General features: G+C 39.2%; 1 protein-coding gene across 19 annotated transcripts in view; it reads left to right on the plus strand.

Annotated features, from left to right (window-relative positions):
* Positions 1 to 23890, plus strand: part of ADCY2 (adenylate cyclase 2) — a 275450-nt gene that overhangs the window by 87503 nt on the left and 164057 nt on the right. Inside the window, exon 1 of one of the 19 annotated variants that reach the window (XM_023752132.1) lies at positions 9955 to 9974. The exons of 17 other annotated variants lie outside the window; for them this stretch is intronic. The gene's annotated coding sequence lies outside the window, so the exon portion shown is untranslated. Of the gene's footprint in view, positions 1 to 9954; positions 9975 to 17962; positions 17984 to 23890 lie in introns of those variants that run through there. One more of the 19 variants, XM_023752124.1, reaches the window with a different exon arrangement.

Consider the following 23890-nt stretch of genomic DNA (forward strand, 5'->3'; position numbering starts at 1 on the left):
TCGAAGATCTGAAGGGAACACATGCTCCTGGTAGACACAGTGGGCTGTGAGATTGGAGACAGAGGGTGTCTGTATTTTTCCTGGGCACTTGATGATATCCTGAAGGAGGGCTTGAGGACAAGACAGAGCAATGTGGCCTGGGAAAGCAACGTCACCTGGAGGGTCCACCCCAATGGAGCAGGCAGATCCAGTGTACCCAGTGATGCCAAGGTCAAGGTGAAAGGAAGTCTTCAGATAAACAGTGCAGGGTCATCTCTGCCTCTACCTATCCTACATTTTAAATCAAAGACTTGTTTGGTGACAGAGGTGATGCTGAGAGCAGCCCTACAGCAATTTTCATGAGATACTGAATATGATGGAAATAGAATAAACAGCCAAATGTGGTATTGTCCCATTAGTACATGTGACAGATTACTTAAGATTAGTTTTATTTTGAATGGATGAAAGTCAGACGGTGAGCTCCATAGCACAAGAAGGGAGAAGCATGATGTAAGAATTTCTCATGGAACAGAATTTAAAATTGTTTAGTTTAATGCAAGATGTATGTGATTCATTTAGACCAAAACAGAATTATCAATTCTGCCCAGCAAGGGCATGTGCTGTGTGTCCACATGAAATAAACAAAATATCAACAGAAACACGTTGTCATGTCTTTTATAGAGCAGTATATTTTCAGAACATGGGTTGATAATAGCTAATAGATGAACGTTTACTAATTAGTTGTCATTGAGTTAACTAACAATTGCTTTTCCAAGCACTTTATACACCTTGACTCAGTTAATCATCCCACACCTGTCCTACTGCAGAGAGGGACCCAATGCAGGGATTGGCAGCAGGTGGCTCAGAGTTGCCCATCTTGCAAGTGGTAGGCGTAGGAATCCAACCCATACAGTCTGACTGCAGACCCCACCCTGTGGAATTCTCCCCTAGTTAATGCTATTGTAAAGCATTAACTAGAAGACTTAGCTTTCCCAGAAGTCACATAATGAAAGCAGAATCTTACATGATTTTCTTTATTTTAATGGTAGACTGAGAAGGAATTAAGTTTTTGACACAGGACACATAGCTAGACATGATGGATTATAATTTAAAGAAAAGACAGGGAGCCCTAGCCAGGTTTGCTCAGTGGATAGAATGTTGGCCTGCAGACTGAAGGGTCCCAGGTTCAATTCCGGTCAAATGCATATGCCTGGGTTGTGGGCTCGATCCCCAGTAGGGAGCATGCAGGAGGCAGCTGATCAATAATTCTTTCTCATCATTGATGTTTCTATCTCTCTCTCCCTCTCCCTTCCTCTCTGAAATCAATAAAAAAAATATTTTTCTTTAAAAATATAAAAAATATAAAGGAAAGAAAGGGTAAATATTATAGAAAGAATAGGTCTCTTCAAAGCCTAAAGTGGAACCATTCCCACTTCTGTGGTTGATTATGTGTGTGAAGCAGAAATATGGGTACTAAGTCATTTTTCGTGACCGGGACAGTGGGAAGACACCAACAGGGACACAGGAGAGAGTACTGACCTGGTTGTCTGGGGGTGGACCAGTGCCCACAGCCCTTCGCTGCCCTCCCATGCCAATGACCTAATCTGTAAAATAAGGGGTTTGGAGAAAATGATCCTGAGGACTCTTCCAGCTCTATCCAGTTCTGTTTATAGAAAGAACATGCAGAGCACCCGTGTGAAAACAGTACTATAAAATAATGGCAGGGGAAAGAGCATGGCTCACTGAGAAGTACAGGGAGGTTCCTGGTGGTGGTGTGGTTATGACATTGTTATGGAACCGTGCTGAGAAAATTCAGTTAGAGAAATATAGATGGTAACTAGGAAGACATCAACACACATTCATTTCCCAGAACCAGGTGAAAATCACTTGGAGTTCTCTTTCTTCTTGCCTTCTGTATTTATTTTTTAATGAGAAAAAAAGCAAAAAATTCCTCAAGAACCACAATCAGTTTACTCTGAACAAAGCTTGGAAAATCAGAAAACCTTTATGTGAAGTGAGTGTGACTAGCTAAAGCAAAGGACTGATGTGCAAGAAACAGACTAATGCCACACAGGCCACCAATTTAAGGACCTCCTCCTGGATCCCACCATAAAACTGTCCTGAGCTCTTCATCTGACAGCAGTACACAGATCTGTAGGTTTGCTGAGTATATGGCATTTAGCGATATATTTGTTTTCACTGTGCTGCTTTAGACCCTGATTCAGTAATCAAACTGGGAAGCAGAGGAGAGCAATTCTTTTAAATTCTGAGATATTTGACTTAATAAAACATATGTTTTAAATCCCTCCAGTTATTCTAAGATTGTTGGTTAACTCAGAGAGAAGTTTATTGATTTTAGATCTTTTCAAAGAACCAGATTTTATTTTTCTTGATTTTCTCTATCATTTTCTTGACTTTAATTTCATTAATTTCTGCTCTAGTTTTATTATTTCTTCCTTCTGCCTGCTTTATGTTTAATTTGCTTTTCTTTCTATACATTCCTGAGATAGAAGCTTATGTTATAGATATTAGATCTTTACCCTTTACTAACTTGTGAAATTGTTGTCAATTTCCCTCTAAGTACCACGTTTGCTACATCTCACAAATTTTGATAGATGGAATTTTTATTTTCACTTTGTTCAAAATGTTTTTAAATTTCCCTTGAGACTTCTTTTTTTACCTGATGGAGTACCTAGAAGTATATTGTTTAATTTCCAAATATTTGGGGGATCTTCCAATGACTTTCCTGCTACTGATTTCTAGTATAATTCTTTTATGGTCTAAAAACATACTTTATATGATTTCTATACTTCCAAATTTAAGGTTGGTTTTATGGCTCAAAATGTGGTTGATTGTGGTGAATTTTTCCTTGTATTTTTTAGAAAAATCTATATACTCCTGTTGTGAGATGGAGTGTTTTCTAAATGTCAATCAGGTCAAGTTGATTGATCATGCTATTTAGATCCTTTCAACCCTTACTGATTTTCTGCCTGCTTGATTTATCAATTCCTAAGAGAGGAATATGAAGTCACTGTTCTTTCAGTCTATCAGGTTTTGCCTCATGTGTTTTGACTCGCGGTTGTTAGGTGCATACACATTTGAGATTATTATGTATTCTTGCAGAATTGATCCTTCTGCATTATGTAATGTCACGCTCTGTCCTTGATAATCTTTGTTGTCCTGAAGTCTGCTTTATTGAAATTAGTATGGCCATGACAGCTTTCTTTTTATTAGCATTAACAGGTGTTTCCATCAGTGTTATCCATAAAAACAGAACCAATAGCACAGAACCAATAGCAGAGATATATATAGTGTGTATACCTCCAGACAGTTACCAGTCCTCTTCACACATAAGAAACTAATTAAGGTTTCAGGAGTACATGCCATATTAGATTCCTCTTTTTTCAGAATCAACTGAGAGATACACTTATGACTCAGAGAGACAGAGATAAAAATATCTCCATTGGACCTGAGAGGAAGTGGCTTACTGGCACTTTACCTAGTCCTTCTGCTTGTCCCACCCATGTTGGGCCCCTTCCCCATGAAAAACAGCTCGCCCATCAGAATCCATGTTCCCCATGGAAGGAAGATCCCACAGAGCCAGCAACGACTGCCTGAGGTGAGCAGGTATTATTGGTTTCCTGTGGCTACTATAAAAATGTACCACAAATTTGACAGCTTACAACACAAATTTATTCTCTTACAATGTGGGAGGCCAAAAGTATAAAATCCGTTTCACTGGGGTAAAGTCAAGATATTGGCAGGGTGGTTCCTTATGTGGGTTCTAGAGAATAAGTCTATTTTATTTTTTTGCCTTTTCCAGCTTCCAGAAGCCACCCAATTCCTGTCTCATTTCAACCTCTTGCTTTCACCATCACATCTCCTAGACCCTCTTATAAAAATCCCTGTTTAATTCAGCCCACTAAGACAGTTCAGGATGACCTTCCCATCTCAAGATCCTTACCTTAAATCACATCTGCAAAGTCCATTAGCCAATTCTGAGGATTCAGATGTGGACATCTTTGGGCCATGGTTCAGCTCCCACACAAGGATTAGGATATGGAAGTTTTGGGGAAGGGCAGTGTCCAGCCCACCACATAGGCCAGTCCCTTCTCCAGTCTCACCCACCACACCACTGTCTTCTGTTAATGAAAGAGCTGGCTGTGGGAGGGTGTGTGTGCCTGTGAAGCAGAGGGATAAGTGCTCATTCCATTCTGGCGGCTCACAAAAGCTCTAGCAGCTGTGCCCAGATCATCCTATCCAACTCCAACAGTCACACAATTCGGAGCTTAGAAAAGTGGTGCTTGTATACTAGTATATTTACTTTAAATTATCCAAGATTCTGTGCTTGAAGAGCTTGGCTTGACCTTTAGAAGGGCAGTTGCTTCTCCCTGAAGGTCATATTGATTGTGAAATGGCGTCATAATCCTTCAGCCCACAACCCATGGGGTCTGTTCCAGCTGATAAGTGGCCTTCTTGCACATTCACTGTTCTGTACAATTGCTTTTCCTAGAAATCCCACCCTCTGTGTAGTTCAGCCACAGGCACTGAAGGCCTGGAGATTTGATTGGCTTGTGTTATCAGAGCCACCACAGCTGTCTCAAGTGAGATCTGTGCCCTTCGTCTTTTCATAGGGGATCATTGCAAAAGCTTGAGGATATTTCCACTTCCAAATTATCAGTTTCCAGAACCACTCATAGAAACTTACTTTTTCTGCCTTAGGAAGCTATTCATTAAAGATAGGCTTCCTCCTTCCTCTTACTGCTATCTTTCATCTAGAAAATAATAGTACCATAGAGCCCCCCATCAGTAGGTGTGAAATGCCTTAAATGTACACTAAGTAAGCTCTTTTCCCTCTACTGATCCCTGTGGTCTTCCCTACATAAGACAGAGCAGAAATCCAGTTCATCTAACATTTTCTCATAGATCTTCATTTTCACAGTGCCATACCCTGAGTAGGCCTTGGATGAGTGATAATGTATGAATAAATATGACAGTAATAGACACAATGATTGATATCAGCATATTTATTTGGGGCTTACTGTGTTTAACATGTTTCATTTTACTTAATCCTGGTAATAATATTCCTCCTTCCTTTTTCCTGGTGTGAAAACTGAGCCTTGGAGAGAGAAGCAACTTGCCCACAGCCAGACAGCATGTAGGTGGCAGAGCTGGGATGCCAGTGCAGGCACGCTGCCTCCGGCTCCTGTGCCCACGGCCATGCTGCCCCTGCCCTCATTCCCAAGCAGTCAGGCTCCGAGTCCGGGTCAGTTTACATTACATCTAGAAGCCCTACACCTGCTTCCTTCCCTCAGCCCCTTCTCCTATTAGGAGTGATCTTGTAAATCAGACTGCATTTTGCATGCATTATAATGCTGCATACCCACTAGACTGAATTCAAATCTTTGCAAAGCCTTCAGCTGTCTTTGGTGTCCTCCCTGCATACCTGACCTCCTTTAGTTCACAGAATGCACCAAGCCTTGTCCACCTGGAGTGTCCCAGGCTCTTTCTTGTCCCTCGGGTCCCAGCTCAAATTGTTTCTCTTCTTAGAGAAACCTGACTCCTCCGCAACCCAAGTAGGCCCCCATTATCCCTTCTCCCAACCCCTTTATGCATTCGCCATAAAGGACTTTGCATAATTTCAAGGACATATTTCCTTTTTTATTTGTTCAGTGTCTGTTACCTCCTGAACCTTAAGCTCCATGGGCTTAGGATATGAGCTATGCTTTCAGCACATGTTAGTTCTGCACACTCTCAAATGCTAACAACCCCGCGCTACTGCTACTCGTGGAGAAGCTGCACAGAAGTAGGATGTCTCCTCCAGGGAAGGGATGCTGTGTCACTCTCCCCGGCTTCCTTATTGTGTTCATTCTCTCATCAAATGTCCCTTTGATAAAGACTTGGGTCAGGAACTATTCAGTGTCCTCAATGAACTCGAACCTACTGGACTAGATAGACACTCAGATATTTACATAATTACCAGGTATCAGATAACTATGGTAGTGTGATTTCTGTGCTGCTGGAATTGAGCATAGGGGCTGGGTGGCATGAGTGGGGAGGCCCTCTCTCACTCTAGGAGGTCCCAGAAAGTTTTACTAAAGCAGATCCTGGTCTGAGTCTTGCATCTGTGTCTCTCCTGTGTGAGGGCATCCGCTGGCATGAAGATGTGCCTGGGGAGGTCCAGAGTCTGCCAGGTGCCCGTGGTTCTGCAGCATAAGCAGGAAAGGGTGCTTTCTAGGAATTTCTAACAAGACTCCAAAACTAGACAGCTTCTGATCTCATTTGCCTTCGTGTTCCTTTTATTATCAGTGACACACCTGGCGCCCCCGTCCTGAGCAGATTGTTCTTAAGCCGTACCCCCTTATAGCTAACACAGCATTTTGCACTGAGCAAGTGTGTCAGCTGGTGCTTACCTGTTTTCTACTTTAATTTGCTTTAGTTTTTTAAAATAGACTCAATTCCCCTGTCCTCACCACATCTAACCTCCTGCTGGCCTTTCACCCCCTCACTGTTATCTCTGATGAAGCTCATGGACAAGGGTCTACCATTTCCTTATGCTCTGAAATGCATGCTCTTTGTTATGGGAATGGCCACACCAAGTTTCTCCATCATCATCAATTCCATGGGAGGGAGTTTCTCAAAGTCCCAGCTTCTCCCTCTGAGATTCATGCACTGGTTGGATTGGAACATGCCCATTTTGTGGCTGAACCTAGAAACAAGGAGCAGCATTTGTGAAACTATTTTCATTTCTTCTATGACCAATTAAATAAACATATCACCTTGGGCATGCATCAAAGTAGTGTTTCTAAATTAGGAGGACAGTTTTGCAAAGAAATCTCAATATTAGTAATTGAAGCTTTTCCATATTAAGGATTTCTTCATAAAGTGATTTTGTTATCTACTTAAAGTAAAGATAATAAATCTACTTTGTAAAATATATTTATATAATGTTTTATAAATATAGATGCCAATAATTGAAAATTGGGTGAAAAATAAAATCCTGCATAGAAATAATTATGGCAGAAAGAAGATTTGCTATGGATTTGGTTTTGCTCGGCTGGCGGAGTACCTACACCATGTACCTGTGGGCCACTGGGGCTGAATGTGTGTTTACAGAAACTGCTTGTACTTCAGTCTTGCGTCAGTGGCTCCTAATTATTCTGTCCCTTCAAGAACAAGCTATTAGAGTCTTAGCTTTTACCAGTAACTTTAATATTTCTTAATAGCCATGGATCAGAAATCTTTCTTCAGACTCAAGCACTTTAATCATTGAAATATTTTGAAAGTATAGTCAAGACTATATGCTTAGACGTTAGGCCCTGAAGAATCTTCTTGGCAACTTGCCCCAAATCCTAAAGCCATCTTTGTTTTACATGTAATGAACTTTGTGAAATTAAAAATAAAGAGGCAGCCATGCTATTTACTCGTCTGAGTTTTTTGCTCGCCCTGGGAGGAGAGGCGGCAGCTGATTGCATTCATGTGCAGTGAAAGCCTGTGCTTGAGCAGCTCTCCTGCCTCTGCAGTCAGCAGCGCACAATGACAAGTGGCGATTTTGTGGGCGAGGATAATGATGCTAAAAAAATAAAAGTTAGAAAGGCACTCATAAAACCAACAGTGTTATGTAACAGCGATGGGCTCTGTCCTGCTGGGATTATTTTATAGTTCCTATAAAGGACAATAGATGCTATGAACCTGGCATATTGATCAAGATAGGTGAGGCCCTGCAGGACATGTGGTTTTGTCCAAGACATCCATGGAGACAGTTGGTCCCTGCCATAAGGTCCTTGACATCTGGCCCTATCGTTTACAGGAGACAGCACATCTTCCAGCGTGCCATCACAGGCCCACCATCGTCACCTACCATTCCACTCACGCTCAGCATCTCAGCCACAAACATCTGCTTAAAAATGCTCCCTGGGGCCCCTGGAACTTTTCGGTTGATACTCTGTGGTGTTCTCTCTTTTCTCTGTCCCTCTTTTTTCTCTCTGCCTACAAAATTTCTCTTGCTGTTTTGAGTCATCTCAAGAGTCACCTGCTTTAAGAAGTATTTCTTGGCTCCCTCACAGGTAGAATTAAGTCTTTATTTTTGTTTAAATTTATAGATATCATCAAACTCAAAATCTGCAAAGTTTGTTCTCCAAGATCAGTCTTCCTTACATCACATTTCACTCTATCAGTGCCTCTAAGAATACTGTTTGGCAATGGGGCAAGCAAGGAAGGGAAACTACTCTGAGTTCATGACAGGATTCAGGGATGATGTCCTCCTGATGGTTGTACAAAATAAATATTATTATCCCATTTTGAATATTGGAAAACTGAGGTTCAGAGAGTTGAAATGACTTGACCGCGTTGAATTGACAGGAAGTGTCCACGTCCGTGTTGTTATTTTGCATCGCACTGTCAGTGGGATCAGGCTTCCATCCAAAGACCCAAAATGCATGTCATAATGTCCATGATTTTCTTTTAAGCATACATGAATAAGTATGCATCTTCATGTGTTTTTTTAAACTATTTAAAATGTTTAAGAAAGCCTGTCATGTGCCAGACACGGGTAATCTCCCAGAGGTTCAGTGATCACTGAGTGTTGCCAATGCTGGTATTTGAACACAAGTAGTCAGTGTTCTCATTAACTCTGGAATATCATATTTTTGGAGGAAGCTTGCTTCAAGAGATGTTGCAGGGAACAGAAAACTCCCATTGCATGCTACTATGTATGTACCTTTGAGTGTCCAGAATGTAAGTATCAGGTATGGTTGAAAAAGAGTTGGAGAGTCCTACAGAGGTCGTTTACCTTTGAAAACCAGTCCGTGAGTAGACTGTGTCTAAAATTATGCCTAGTATCTTTTATTATTTTTCTGGTTTAAGCCTGTCAGGGATGTATTATTTTTGTTTGCTGTATAAACTTAATTTTATTACCTGAACAGTATGTTAGCTGACATAATGAAATCAGTACAAAGTTGTACCATTTAACTAAGATGTTACTATCAATGGCCTAATGAGAATCTTATAATGCTTTAATAGCAATATTTTAATAGATTTTAATAGAGCTATTGATTAGAAGGAGCAACAACCTTGTCATAATTGCTCTCCTGAATACAGCATCCTATTAGACTTCCAAGAGGCTGTTTCTTATGAAACCAGCTGAAGTACTGGGGTAAACCATTTCCAATAAACTGACTTGTTAAGACAGAGAAAACCAAACTTTTCTCCTTAACCCACATTTTAATTACATTGTTTTTAAAAATGTAATGAGAGTCTGGATTCAGAGTCTTTCATCAGTGAAAATCAGTATTTTGATGGTTGACAGACTTTCTTCCAAAGTCTTTGCATGTGCCAGGACTCACAGGAGTGAATCACTGTTTGTTGCAGACCTTTGTATTTCTCTTTCAAAGGGAATAAAATTATCCAAATATCATTTTTTTAAGAATTTTTAACCAAAGTTGGATGTGCTATCTCACATGCTTGAAAGCCTTTGAATATAACACAATTTAGTCTCCTAACAAATATTTTCTTGAACATAACACATTTTATAAATGTTGTTTTGTAGCTTTTTCCAGTCCCCAGAAATCCCCTTTCGATCTGGTCATTAAAATCAGATGGTAGAAAGATGTGTTTATACATAGGTTCTCTTTTATGAAATGTTTTATTGTTTATTATTTTGAACCATAAATAGACCACAATAGATTGGCCTTCTTACTTACTTTTAGGAGATCTCAGAAGCTAAAAAATTTGTAAAGGAAGTTATGTGTTTTTTCCATTAATAACCCATATATAATGTTTTTAAATACTTTAATTAAAATATACTATTTATTATTATTCTTTTTTAATGAGAAGAAATTCTATGGCCCACCTTCATTCTACTGAAGAAAAGGGCCAGTGCAGTGCTGGTCAAGCCTCAGGCCATTAACCAGCCATCGGCCACTCCTGGGGTGGTCCTTCCTTGGGACCTAGTTTGAAGGCTATCGAAGAGCATCCGAAATGGCTCTTTTCACAAGGTGAGCAGCCCCATAACCTGTGTTCCTCTAAGACTTCAGGTGAACTTTATTGAGGTAAAGCATACATAGAATGTATATACTATCTCAAATATACATTTTTTATGAATATGTTTTTATTGATTTTTTTTAGAAAGAGAGGAAGGGAGAGGGAGAGAGAGATAGAAACATTAATGAGAGAGAAACATCCACTGGCTGCCTCATGCACCCCTCACTGAGGTTCGAGCCCCAAGAAGCAAACCAGCAACCTCTTGGGGCATGGGTCAACCCTCAATCACTGAGCCACACCAGCCAGCCTCAAGTGTACATTTCAGTGAGTTTTGACAAAATTGCTGATCCCTATATAGACACCAGAACATTTAAGACATAGAGCATTTTTCCCCTAATGTATTTTGAAGCTCATAGATTTTGCGTGAAATGCAATAGGGTTCTCTCATCATATTCTTTCAATGGCAGGTTCTTTGTGTATAATTGTTGAAAATTCTCAACCTGGGTTAGGAAAGTTCTAGGTCTTATTAGTAGGCCTTCCAGAAAGGAAAAAGAAAGAAAACAAAGTAAAAAGTCAGAATACAAAGCAGTAGCTTATCTGACCCCTCACCTTCATCTGGTCTAAAATACACCTAACTCATTTGGGCCTGGATACATCAAGAGGCATTGTGAAGGCCTTTCAGACAAGGAGCGCATCCCTTCAGATAGCTCCTCCTTCAGAGGGAGCACGGTGAGCATGCAATCAGAGCCAGAGAGTATAGAGCAGTTGTTAACTGTGGGGTGGACCAGGGCTTGGGGAGGTGGGGCCCTCTAAGCACATGGACCCCTTAGTCATACTGATGGCTGTACTTTCCCGGCCAGCACAGGGGAGCTCTGCAGACCCACAAGAGTGGCACAGAGAACTGCTAACCAAGGGTACTCACCGTGGTGCCCCGACATAGAAGCGCGAGAGTAAGCCTCCATTTCTTTCTGAAAACGTGACAAAGTGCAACAAATGATGAGTCCGCTAGTGTTACTATGAAAATCCCACCAAGGCATAAACTATTTAAGAAACAGGGAGGGCTTAGAAGTTGGCTAGTAAAAACAAGTCATTCAAGCATTCTGTGTCTGCAAAGAAAAATAGCATCACATTAAAAAGGTCAGGCTTAAAAAAAATAAAATAAAATAAATAAAAAATAAAATTAAATAAATAAATAAAAAGGTCAGGCTTAAATAAATAAATATGAATTTGCTTATTAGTGATTTTAGTGCTGAAACTAGTTATGACAAGGCTATTTATAGAAAAGAAAATGATTAGTCAAATCACAAATATGCTTAATTTGCATTTTTCTTCTTTCAAATTAAAAATAAATAAATAATAAAGGGATTTGCCTGGCTTTGTAGATAAAAAGCATTAATTAACCCGAGTCTTTTTGCCCCGGGTGAGAGAACTAGAGTGTTCCAATGACATTCTGAAGTGTGAGCATACTTTTGTATTTGACTATAATGAAGACAATGTGCTATTCTTAATGAAGAAGTGGTTCTTTAGGGACGAAGTACATATTTGAATATAATTACAATCATCAAATGTTTACTGGCTGTACATAAGGATATGGGTGAGGGTTGGTTAACATGTGTATTTCCATAATGTGGCTCCTTCAAAAAAGTATAATGTGCAAAGCTCTATGAAGCCCACGGAGACTTCAGATGGATCCCTTAAGGCTAAAAACTATGTGAGCTGGGTAGCCCTACCAACTTTAATCCTCAGTTTTAGAAAGTCCCAAAAAAGAGGGTCTTGATTCAACCTCCCCCCACCTTGTTCAGCTACTTAAGGCTTCCAATAGGTATCAGACTCTCGCTGGTTAATGCCTAGAGCAGAGGTTCATAGTAGATGTCATGGGGTCTCAGCAGTCTTCTTAATATTTTTGTTTCTATTCAAAAATTTGAACAGTTTTCATTAGATATTCAAAGAGGTTAATGACTATCCCCAAAGTGTGAAGAAATCAGGTCTGTGGCTGAAAATCGTCCATCTGTTTCCTTCAGACCTGGTTCTCTTTCAGCTTCCCAGGTATCACCCTAGTTTCACCTCCCCCAGGTCTCCTCCCAAGATGCTGTGATTAATGGAAGGAAGTGGGGCTTTTATAATCAATTCATCATCAAATTATAAATCAGGCCTCTTTGTAGGTAATGGGGGTGTGCATTGTATTCCCTGCGTGTCTTTCTGTTCTTGAACTATTTTTTAAAATACATCTTTCACCCTAGCTGGTTTGGCTTAGTGGATAGAACATCAGCCTGTGGACTGAAGGGTCCCTGGTTCGATTTCGGTCAAGGGCATGTAACTCAGTTGCAGGCTTGATCCTTGGCCCTGGTTGAGGCTAGTGTGGGAGGGAACCAGTCAATGCGTCTTTCTCACATCGATGTTTCTCTCTATATATCTCTCCCTCTCCCTTCTACTCTCTCTAAAAATCAATGGAAAGATATCCCTGGGTGAGAATTAGCAACAACAACAAAAAATACATCTTTCTAGTCATGTCCAACTCATTGTTATGTGATGGCCTTGTTGAATCCTCCTATAGCCCGTAGGCATCTCTTCCTTGAAAGTTTGTTGTATGCGGAGGGAGATGCCTCTTGTACTGTTACAATGTTTTTATCAATCAGATATTGTTGAATGCCTATGATTGCTTTCAAGTACGTTTTCTATTAAGAGTTATGAAAATTTACATAGCACTTGATATTCAGCTTGTTTGTATTTTGAGGATAGGGCTGCATTTTTGGCAAATTGTTAAGACCTTTTACTTTTAAATTGGTAAAAGTTGGTTCTTTGCCTAAATTCATGTAGAAAAGATACGCTTCATACACCTGTTTGTATGTCATAGCTATTTATTTAAACATAGTTTTTATATGTGCATAGACAAAAATCATTTTAAATTTAAATAAATAGGAAGTTAATTTAAAAGATGCATTTAAAATAGGGGGGTTAGATACTTTCCAAGCATGTATAATTTATTTCAGGAATATTGTATTTCTCACACTTTAGACAGCATTTGTATCTTGTGAATATATGTGACTGTATGATTTTCATATACCTTTGCACAGTGGGACTTAATGTTTGTTTTTTTGCTTTATTTTCATTGTTGACACTATTACAGATGTCCCCATTCCCCCCCTTATCCCCATTCACCCATCTCCACCCATCTCCCGCCCCTCACCCCCTTCCCTCTGGCCATCACCACACTGTTGTCTGTGTACATGGGCTATCCATATGTGTTCTTTGGCTAATCCCTTCACCTTCTTTCATCCAGTCCCCCTCGCTGCTCTCCTCTGTCAGTTCTGGGTCTGTTCCATGTGTCCATGCCTATGTTTCTATTTTGATCATTATTATGGTCATACATATGTGCTCCCAGTGTATTATATAGAAGGTTTTAACATTCTGAGCTTCAGTTTTTTTCTAGTTTTTTTCCCCAGTTTCATTCAGATATCATTGACATATAGCACTTGTAAATTTAAGGTATATAACATCATGATTTGACTTACAAATGCTGTGATCACCACAATAAGCTCAGTTAACATTGCTCATCTTATATAGAGAAAAAAGAAAAATAAAAAATGTATTTTTTCTTGTAATGAGAACTCTTAGGATTTACTCTCTTAACAACTCTCATATATATCATACAGCAGTGTTAACGGTAGTCATCATGTTGTACAATTCCAGTACTTACTTATAACAGGAAGTATGTACCTCCTGACTACCCTCTTTCAATTTCCCTTCCCCACGCCCCCATCTCTGGTAACCACAAATCTGATATCATTTTCTATAAATTAGTTTTTATATTCCACGTAAGAGTGAGATCATACAGTATTTGTCTTTCTCTGTCTGACTCATTTCACTTACCATAAGGCCTTCAAGACCATTGATATTTTAACAAATGACAAGGTTTTCTTCTTTATTATGGATGAGCAATATTTTATTGTATGTGTGTGTGACATTCTCTTGATTCATCCATTCATTAATGGATACTTAAGTTGTTTCCATGTCTTGGTCGTTGTGAATAATACTGCAGTGAACATGGGGATGCAGCTATGACTTCAACATAGTGTTTTGCTGGATGATATGGTGGTTCTATTTTTTTAATTTTTTGAAGAAACTTCATACTGTTTTCCATAGTGTTCTCACCAATTTACATTCTCACAACAGTTGTGGCTTCTGCTTTTGTGAGAACTTTAGACTCCAAAAGCACTAACTAAAACGGCAAGGTTGATAATTTTAGAACATTGAAATTTAAATTTTCAGTTGTACAAAAACACCATTAAAAAAGTGAAGAGCCCTAGCCAGTTTTGCTCAGTGGCTAGAACGTTGGCTTGCAGACTGAAAGGTCCCACGTTCAGTTCTGGTCAAGGGCACGTACCTCGGTTGCAGGTTCCCTGGCCCTGGTTGGGGTGTGTGCAGGAGGCAACCAATTAATGTATCTCTCTCACATCGATGTTTCTGTCTCTCCCTCTCCCTTCCACTCTCTAAAAATCAATGGGAAAATATTCTCGGCTGAGGATTAACAAAACAACAACAAAAGTGAAGAAACACTCAGTCCAAGAGAAGATGTCTGTCATGAAGAGAGCTGGTAAAAGTTCTCCATTCTACAAATCATGAAATATATACATTCCATGTTTATATGGAAAAGATATGAAAAATGGGAATTGATATTCAGCTTCCCTAGTAATCAGAAGAATACATATTATATAAGCAGTTTCCATTGCACAACCACCAGACTAGTAACATTTTGAGAGTCTCAGATACTTGAAACAAGATTGCATATAAAAGAAGAACTGCTGTACTGCTGCTGGGAGTGAAAATTAAATAACTACTTTAGGAAGATATAATTATACCTACTTTGATGCAGAAATCCCACTGCTTATTCTACTTAGAGAGACTTTAGTGAGTATCCCCAAGGCGACAGGTTCCAGAATGCTTATTTCAGCATCATTTATTCGAGTGAACAATTGAGAGCAGCTTACAAATGTCTATGGGTAGGAAAATAAATAATTCACTGAAGCTATATTTAGAGACAAGAAGATTAATCAGAAATTAAGAAAATGAACTGGGTTTGTATATTCTAGCAGAGATGAACATCCCAAACATCAAATTGAATACAAACTAGCAAATGGCCGAATACAGATGCCATTTTATATGGTTAAAACAGAGAGAGCAACACTGCTTTTGTTTATGGTGATATGCAGATGTGGTGGAAGTATGGAAGACTGGGTGCCAGTTGCCTCTGTGAAGAGAGGGAGAGTTTCTTAGAATTGCTGACGTTTGTTTCTGTAGGTGTGGATGGCAGGTTCACTGGTGATTTTACAGTATTATTTTGTATTTTTCTTATCTTTAAAGGGTTTCATTTTTTAAAGTAGTTAAAATGAGTGCTAAAATATATCTAGTTTAAGGGGATGTAAAATTATCTAGTATAAAAATGGCCACTTTAAAAATTCTTTATGTATTTCCATTCTGAAGAAACTGCCCGAGTTTCTTTCCATGGTGTTCAGCCTTTATGCACACACTCAACATTCAGATGTCATTTTGAATGTTATGTTTTGAGATTTATGGCCTTGAGACTTCGGAATGAGCCTGAATGGGAGGTATTCAAGTATATTTCTTATGCGCTACAGTGATGTGAAGAAAGGTCTGTCTGAATTCACTGATATTTTTCTAATATTAAACTCTTATCATTTGTTTTATTCTTTCTTTTTAAATATACATATGAGCATTGTGTTCCCATTATTGATACTTTTATTCTCTTGGACTTGTATTCTCTTGGATTTTCAACAGTGCATAAGGGAAGTTCTAATTATAATTAAGCATGGCCTAAAAACACATAGTTGGCCTCTTTCTGCAATGAGGTACTATATAGTATTTATTTGTTTGTTTGTTTATTTATTTATTTATTTATTTGCTTTCTCAATGACTTGTAAGGCATTTTTCAAGTATAAGATGAAATGTGAATTTTTAAAATGTGACGGCAACTAATAAATGTCTCTTTGCAGAACCATTAGAATGCATACATAATTCAAAGCCCAGATTTCCTTAGCCTTTACATATGGTTATTATAACGTCATGGGGAATATCCACAGGCTTTAGACAGTGCACATGGTATGTATTTGGCAGCTACATGGCCTTGTGGTGGGCACTCATTCTCTTTCAGGATGAAACTGCATTTTGTTACCATGATCCTGTAGCAGCCACCTTTATGGCGTGCTCTCTTCTTTCCAACTTCCTGAGTTACTCAGATTCTCCAAAGTACCAATTTTGATTAGCTCTTCACTAATTCTGATTCTCTGCAGCACCAAGCGTTTATGCCCAAGAATATTATTTTGTACCTTTAGCAACACATCCACGTGCTTTTTTCCCTATACAGCAAGAAAATCCTATAGTTTTGTTTATAGAGGCCTCGTACATTTCTTGTCAATTTCTAAGTATTTTATATATTTTTAACTCTGTGAATGGGTTTTTAATTTTTACAAATTATACGTACTAATGAATTATTCTGACATATAGGAAAAACTCCCAATTTTAATATTTGCAGCTTCTAACAGGCCAACTAATTGAACACTCTTAATCCTATTTTTTGTTCCATTTCTTCCCCATATGGATGATCATATCAGTGAATAATACTAGAACCTGGTGCATGAAATTTGTGCACTCGAGTGGGGGGAGGGGGTCCCTCAGCCCAGATTGCGAGAGGGCGCAGGCCAGGCTGAGGGACCCCACTGGTGCATGATTGGGGTCAGGGAGGGATGCAGGAGGTTGGCCAGCTGTGGAGGGACCTCGGGAGGGCTCCAGGGCATGTCTGGCCCATCTCTCTCAGTCCTGATCAGCCAGATCCCAGCAGCAAGCTAACCTACCAGACAGAGCATCTGCTCCCTGATGGTCATAGAGACTGGTCAACCAGTTGACTGTCTGCCCCCTGGTTGTCAGTGCATGTCATAGCAAGCAGTTGAGCAACCTTAGCATATCATTAGCATAGTACACTTTGATTGGCTGAACAGATGACCAGACACAGCATATTAGGCTTTTATTATATAGAATGGTACTTTATAATAATTTCAGTATTTATAACTTTCACCTTATTTGCTTTTTATTCAATGAAGTTATTTGTTTTTATTTGATGAGGTTAACTTCTGGAAAGGCACTAAATAAAATGGGGGAGTGTGGACATTCTGTGTCATCTGGTTGTAATGGACAAGCCTGTCTTGCTCACTATCATTATATTCCTTGTGGCATTTTATTTACTGTGATAATTCAGTGTTTAGTGTCATTGTTGTTCCCAATGCTGAGCTGTAAATATCTTAGTCTTTCCTATTCCACTGAAAGAGTTTCCAAAAGTAATAAATTCCCAAATTCCCTGGGATCATCGCTATCCAGAACACACACACACACACACACACACACACACACACACACACGATGAAATTGATTAAAACATGTTTCAAATAGTAGAACCTGTTGGCTGAAAATCTAAGAAACCCCCAAGGCTTTAAATCTTTGTAAAATTATTCCCTTTCCTTACATTCTCAGTAGATTTATGAATTATTTTCTCTACTCACTGTAGGAATTCATTAATAAGTCATTAACTTTTCTTTTTTTGTGTTTTACAGAACTGTCTTTATAGGACATTATCAGACACTCAGTTCATTTTATTTTCACTTTATCTTTTGAAATTCTGGGTCTTGGATTTAGTCAGCTTATATTGCTATCCTGAAGATTGCTTTAAATGCATTGTATTGTTCTTGTTCTCTTTCCTGACATTTTGGGGACAGATTTAACCTTTGATCTCACCATATTTGGATTCTATTCATAAAAGATGTGATCTGTGATACTTATTTTTTAAGTAAAGTTAAAAATGGATTAGCAAACATACCATTTAAATAGGAACCAATATGAACTAGCTAAATATTTATGAATGCCATTTTGTAAATGTTCTCTGCATTTATGATTTACAGAAATCCTCCATTCTCCACACTTCTCCAGGGTCCAGTGACACAGAACTTCATGTAAGGTAAACAAAAAGTAAAGGATGCAGGTGAGGCTTAGAGATGAACCCCAGAAAAGAGAGCCCCGCTTTCGCCTTGAGCATCCCTGAATCCAGAGGGCAGCTGCCTGTGCACCCTTCAGGCTCAGGACTCTTTTTTATTAGATCTACTTCAAAGTAGCCCATTTTTTGAAATCTCCCGTTTGATTCTTAAACTTAAAATGTGCAGACTTCTTGTGTTGTGGTCCTCTTGGTAGTATATTTATACTATCTGTCTTAATATATGGAGGCTTTTTAAAAGCCATAAATGTGACGTAGAATGGCTCTCATTATGACCTTATATAATCCAGACGAAAAGCAACACCTCCCCCGTGAGCGTGCTTCCTGGTTCAGGGTAAGAAGCACAACTCACGGACATTGTAAATGAGAACAGGGAGCTTCATAGCTTCTTAAGGTCGCCAGTGCTGCCTGGGGGAATACCTGACTTCGTTTTCACTGTGTATCTTACAACGTAGAGCACCTAACTCTCTCCATGTTCTAAGGCTTTGGGGAGTGAGGACCCTTGTGTTTTCAACTTTGTGTCTCCACAAGCACCTTACCAATTGTTTATGGTCAGTAAATGTTGGCTGGTTGAGTGAATAATCAAATAGTGCGGGTGTTATCATTTAACAAAGACTCCTCTTGCTCTTATCATAAGTACCATCCCAAGCACAAGCAAAGTAAAAGGGTGTTTTGTTTTGTTTTGTTTTGTTTTTATGACATTGCACCTCAGACAAATTCTGATCACATGCAATTCTTATGGCCACATTTCTATTTGAGTTGAAAGTGAATTTAATTAGATCGTTAAGGATTGATTCTATAAAAGATAGTCTTTGTAGGCACTTTTAAGATGTTCTTTTTCCACCGAAATACCATAGCTTTAGTTACTTACTCAACACTTTTTTTCTAAACACAGTTTAGTAAGGTTATCTGTTGATCTGGTTACATTTCTTCCTGAGCCAAGAACCATCGTAAAAATACAACATATGGACACATTTCCAGACTAGGTTAAGGAAATAATGGATTGAAGATTCACTTCTCATTGCAACAGGGAAGATATTATAATATGAGTAACATACCTATAGAGAAAGCCAAGGAATTCATTGTAACCTAAGTGAAAAAAGTAAGGATAACACACCCACAAGTTTCTCAATATGCCTGGCACTGTTTTAATTCCTCTGTGTACACTAACCCATTTACTCCTTATTGCCTGTGAGGCACAGAGAGGGTGACTGATTTGCCCAAGGTCACCCAGCTGGCACGTGGGAGAGCTGGGGCGCCCTCCTGTGTGGGGTCTTCTGAATGTCATCTTTATGGTGTCATCATGTGGCCTCCATGAGCCACTCTCTGATCATGGTCACTGTTTCTCTGCTGTGATGGACTGCTTTCGTGGGCCCTGACCACAGTACCTGCCAAAGGCCCTGGCTTGGAGGGAGGGTCCATTGTAAGTCATTTCATTGGATTTCATGCACAGCTGCCACCCAACAAAGCTCAAATAAACCACAGTGGCGATCACCCAAAAGAAATGGTAAGTTCATTTTGAAGATTTACAAAAACAAAACGTAAAGGTATGTAGGACTATTACCAAGAGACATTCAGTAAACGTGAACTGATACCACGACTGATGGTGAATTCAAGAAAGTGCAATATTGAATAAAGGTCTCTCCAGGTTTTAGAGAAAGTGAATTTCCTAGCAGGCATTCGGATGAGAAAATCAACACTTTATTTGCCTTTTCCCAGTGAACAAAGGGAAATGCTGAAGCAGGGGAAGTGAACTTGCTCCTAATGAGGGCAGATACTCAGAACCGGGAATTAACACACAGGGGTGGTACTACCCCACGGGCCAGCGGGTGGACTGGCTCTCATGCTGGACCCGGAGGAAAAGTCCTGCCCTTCCTTTTATTGGTCTGTGGACACTCTGAAGTGAATTGTGAAGTCATACCATTCATGAGCCTTTCAGAGCACACGGAAATGAAATGCTGGGCAACTCATTCAGACTTTTATCAAAAGTGCTTTCAGTTGCTTTTCAACGCCTGAGAAATAAATGCAGAATTGGGGAATTTTCAACAGGCTTATCTTTCTTATATGCTAACATGGCCTCAGAACTTGTGCATTCCCTTGATTGTGATCAATGCTTTATGACACCCACTTTATTTACTATTAATAGGGAAATAAGTAATGCCTGGGTTAAAACTATTTTAAAGCCATGTATTTTCTCCAGCCTCAGTTTGCTGCACAAGTTTTGAAAAGAGCAGTTTCTTCTCTTCCAGAATATAAAAGTTATTCTCACAGAGTTGTTGGAGCTATAAAATTTTTTAAAAAATGTATATTCCGGGCCAATGGTCTGCCTTAGCATGAGTACAGGGGTCACCTGGATATATAACAACACGGACCAGAGTCTTCCAGATGTCTTTGCACACCCATATCTTCCAAGATGTTCCCCAAAGAAGAAAGGTCTTATGTGCAAATGCACGCTTACATACTGCCTGCTCACCTATGAAATCTCATTCCCAATGAACATCAACAGCTCTGGGAATGCCTGCCACAACGAGTCCTGAGCTTTTCCCAATGTACTTGACCATGGAAACTTATCCGTATAATACCTATGAACATACCCAGTCTGCATGCCTTGGGAAATATAACTGAGCTTTTTTCAAATGAGAGGAAATAATGAATCTAGAAAGTTCTTACATGTCTAATGAGTAAAAAGGAGTTTTCTTCCAGAGGGAAGGGAAGCATTGGCACGAGTGTCTGTGAGTGAAGAAGAATTGAGGTCCAGCAAGGAGTGAGCCGCATTGGGTCAGCACTTCTAAAGGCAGCAGTAAATAGTCACTGAGCAGCAATAAGAGAAAGGGCTGCTTTTCTTATGATTCACTGAACACCCCAAACTCCATGTTCTTCTCACAGTGATTTTGCAGAAATGAGCCTCACTTCGTACATGTGAAATCTGCAGCACCCAGAGCCTTGGTGTATCACGGAAGGCACTAGATTGAGGGACACCCTTCCTGGTCAGGAGCTAAATGTGTCACCGTGTGAACCTCAGATTCCTCAGTGAGGGATTTGGTCATGCATGATCTCGTCTGATATTCTAGAATCTTGGCAGTGAAGTTGCATAGTACCAAATTTGGAAGTTTCCAAGAATTATAATATGATGATTCTTGCCAAAAAAAAAAAAAATTAAAGTGGTTAAGTCTAGCAGTGGTTCTCAACCTTCCTAATGCCGTGACCCTTTAATATATTTCCTCATGTTGTGGTGACCCCCAACCATAAAATTATTTTTGTTGCTACTTCATAACTGTAATTTTGCTACTGTTATGAATCGTAATGTAAATATCTGATATGCAGGGGTCGCGACCCACAGGTTGAGAACCACTGGAGGTAACTTTTCATTATAGTTTAGTCTCAAAAATGTGTTGATTAGTCTCAGTAAGTTCTTGGTATAATTTACCTTTAAATAATTTTTAATAGTTTATATGAATAATTCTGTCACTTAGCCAACATTTATGTCTGTGAGGTTCTTTTCCATTTGTGTCCATCTGTGGCCACAGCACTTTCTTAGGGGTCATCATGGTGTCTATAGATAAATTTTTCTCTACTTTTTTGGATAACAACTTAGATAAATTTTTCTGCATGATATGAGTGTCATCTTTATCGAAGAAGACTTTGATTTTTAAAAGTGTTGCTACTGTACTGTCTTTGGACATACAGGGTAGTTAGTGTTGCTGCTGATGTTCTGAATTATTCCCTTGGAAGAATAGGATTATCTCATAAAATTCTTCCCTAGTTTCCATTGTTTCAAGCACAGCAAATTTGGCTGCAATGGATTTTAGCATTTCCTTTTTTTTTATCCCTAAAGGAATAGAAAAATGAAACCTCAGGAATTTGTGTCCTTTTTACTTTGATTATCAATGCAACTGACATGTTTTTTCAAAGACTATTCATATCTTTGTGGTCTATATTGTGTAAACCTGGAAGTTTGTGCCTTTTGAGGAATGGTTTTGTTAATGAAATTAGTTCTTATTGCAGCTTATATATTCAGCCTCAGCAGTTATATTTATCTCTGGTGTTTTCTAATTCCTTTTTTAATTCTAGTTTTGTTGGATTTCATTGTAAAAAAGTATCCAATGTTTATACTAGTATATTGTTTCATTTCTAAATTTAGTCAATATGCATTTTCTTATTTATGAGTAGCCATGAAATGTCATTCACTCTGTCAGACAACTGAAACACAAAGACAAGTCTGACCTGGACCTGCCTCTCACAAAACCTGGGACATGTCAATCTCTATCAAAGGAAGAGCTACCTTTTCTCTTATAATTGGCCCTGTTCCTTTAAGAGAGAACAGCATTCTGGATTTTGTTTTTAATATTTTGTGATCTGATTTTTTAAAATATTCTTTCTTGTCCATTGGGCACTTAATGTAATATGTGATGAGAGCTCAAAATCAAAGTTTTTCTTTTATTAATATGCATTTATCCTAGCACCATTTATTTTATAATTAGTTCATCTCTACAGTATCATAGCAGACTTACTTTATATTCACTGTTTTATGTAACTCAATGTGATCTTTGAATCTTTGGGTTTCGATGGAGTTTAGTTATAGGCATAGCTCTTCATTAAGCTTACAGTAAGATAAATCTGAAGGAAAGTTACAGGACTGCGAACGGTGTTATCCTTGTGGCTGGTACAATAATTAGCACGTTGAGAGCCCTTTAATTTTTTTAAAGTTGTTTCTATCAGTTTATAGAAATTAATGTTATCTGAGTGCCTAGTCTCACTTCTGAAGGTGTTCTGTAGTTGTTGTTTTCATATATATATAAAATTGATTTTTCACAGAGAGGAAGGGAGAGGGATAGAGAGTTAGAAACATCAATGAGAGAGAAATATCGATCAGCTGCCTCCTGCACACCCTCCTACTGGGAATGTGCCCGCAACCAAGGTACATGCCCCTGGCCGGAATCGAACCTGGGACCTTTCAGTCTGCAGGCTAAAGCTCTATCCACTGAGCCAAACCGGTTAGGGCAGTTCTCTAGTTTTATGGTGGGATTTTTATTAGGATTGAAAAGAAATTCCAAGGTCCATGTGTTGATGTGTGACCATGGTTTTTGCAACTAAGAGCAAGAATTCTTCACCAGAGAGGTCCATGTTGGCTGCTGCTGCCAGAGCTGGAATCAGAGAACATTCACTATCTCTGTTCATAGCACAGTTCATGATTGAGGTGAACTTTTACTTAATTCTATTCAAGTGAGACTGTCCTAGAAAATGGCTTATTTCTTCCAGCTACATAGCTTCCTTTTTTGTGTGTGAAGCCATGATTCATTGGAACAGCATGCAACTAAGTTAACATCTGTAGACTTCCATCCTTTCAAGTTGAATTGGGGCAATAAAACCTGCCATGTCTCCTCATGTGCTGTTGTCAGATGGGCTAATGATTATGATAGAGCTTTGACTGTAACGTGCTACTAAAGCATAAGCTATTTTGCATTAGGAGATTATAGATAAGAGTGTATCTATCATATGCAGGCCACATGGTCTATTGGATGGGTAGACATGGGAACAAGCAATCCCAGGCAGTGTGGTGAGTGCCATGTAGCACCAAAGGGAGAGCTCCTCAATGCTTAGAGTGGGCGAGGAAGGCTTCAGAGAAGAGGGCAGCCCAGAACTATGTCTGGAAGACTGACACAACCACACACATGAGTCCAGGCATGTTCAAGGATCCTACACCTACTACTAGTGGTTTGACCTGGCTCAGAGGTGTAGGTGAGCACTTAGAGATGATGCTTGAGAAGGGCTCAGAACATATCATTAAAATCATATGTAGTCTATGAAAAATAATCTGGCTTTCATTAGATAAGCACTAAAGAGACAAGTAATTTTGAACAATGGAAGGGCATT

This window comes from Myotis lucifugus, unplaced genomic scaffold (assembly GCF_000147115.1).
Source record: "Myotis lucifugus unplaced genomic scaffold, Myoluc2.0 scaffold_0, whole genome shotgun sequence".
Classification (NCBI taxonomy): Eukaryota; Metazoa; Chordata; class Mammalia; order Chiroptera; family Vespertilionidae; genus Myotis; species Myotis lucifugus.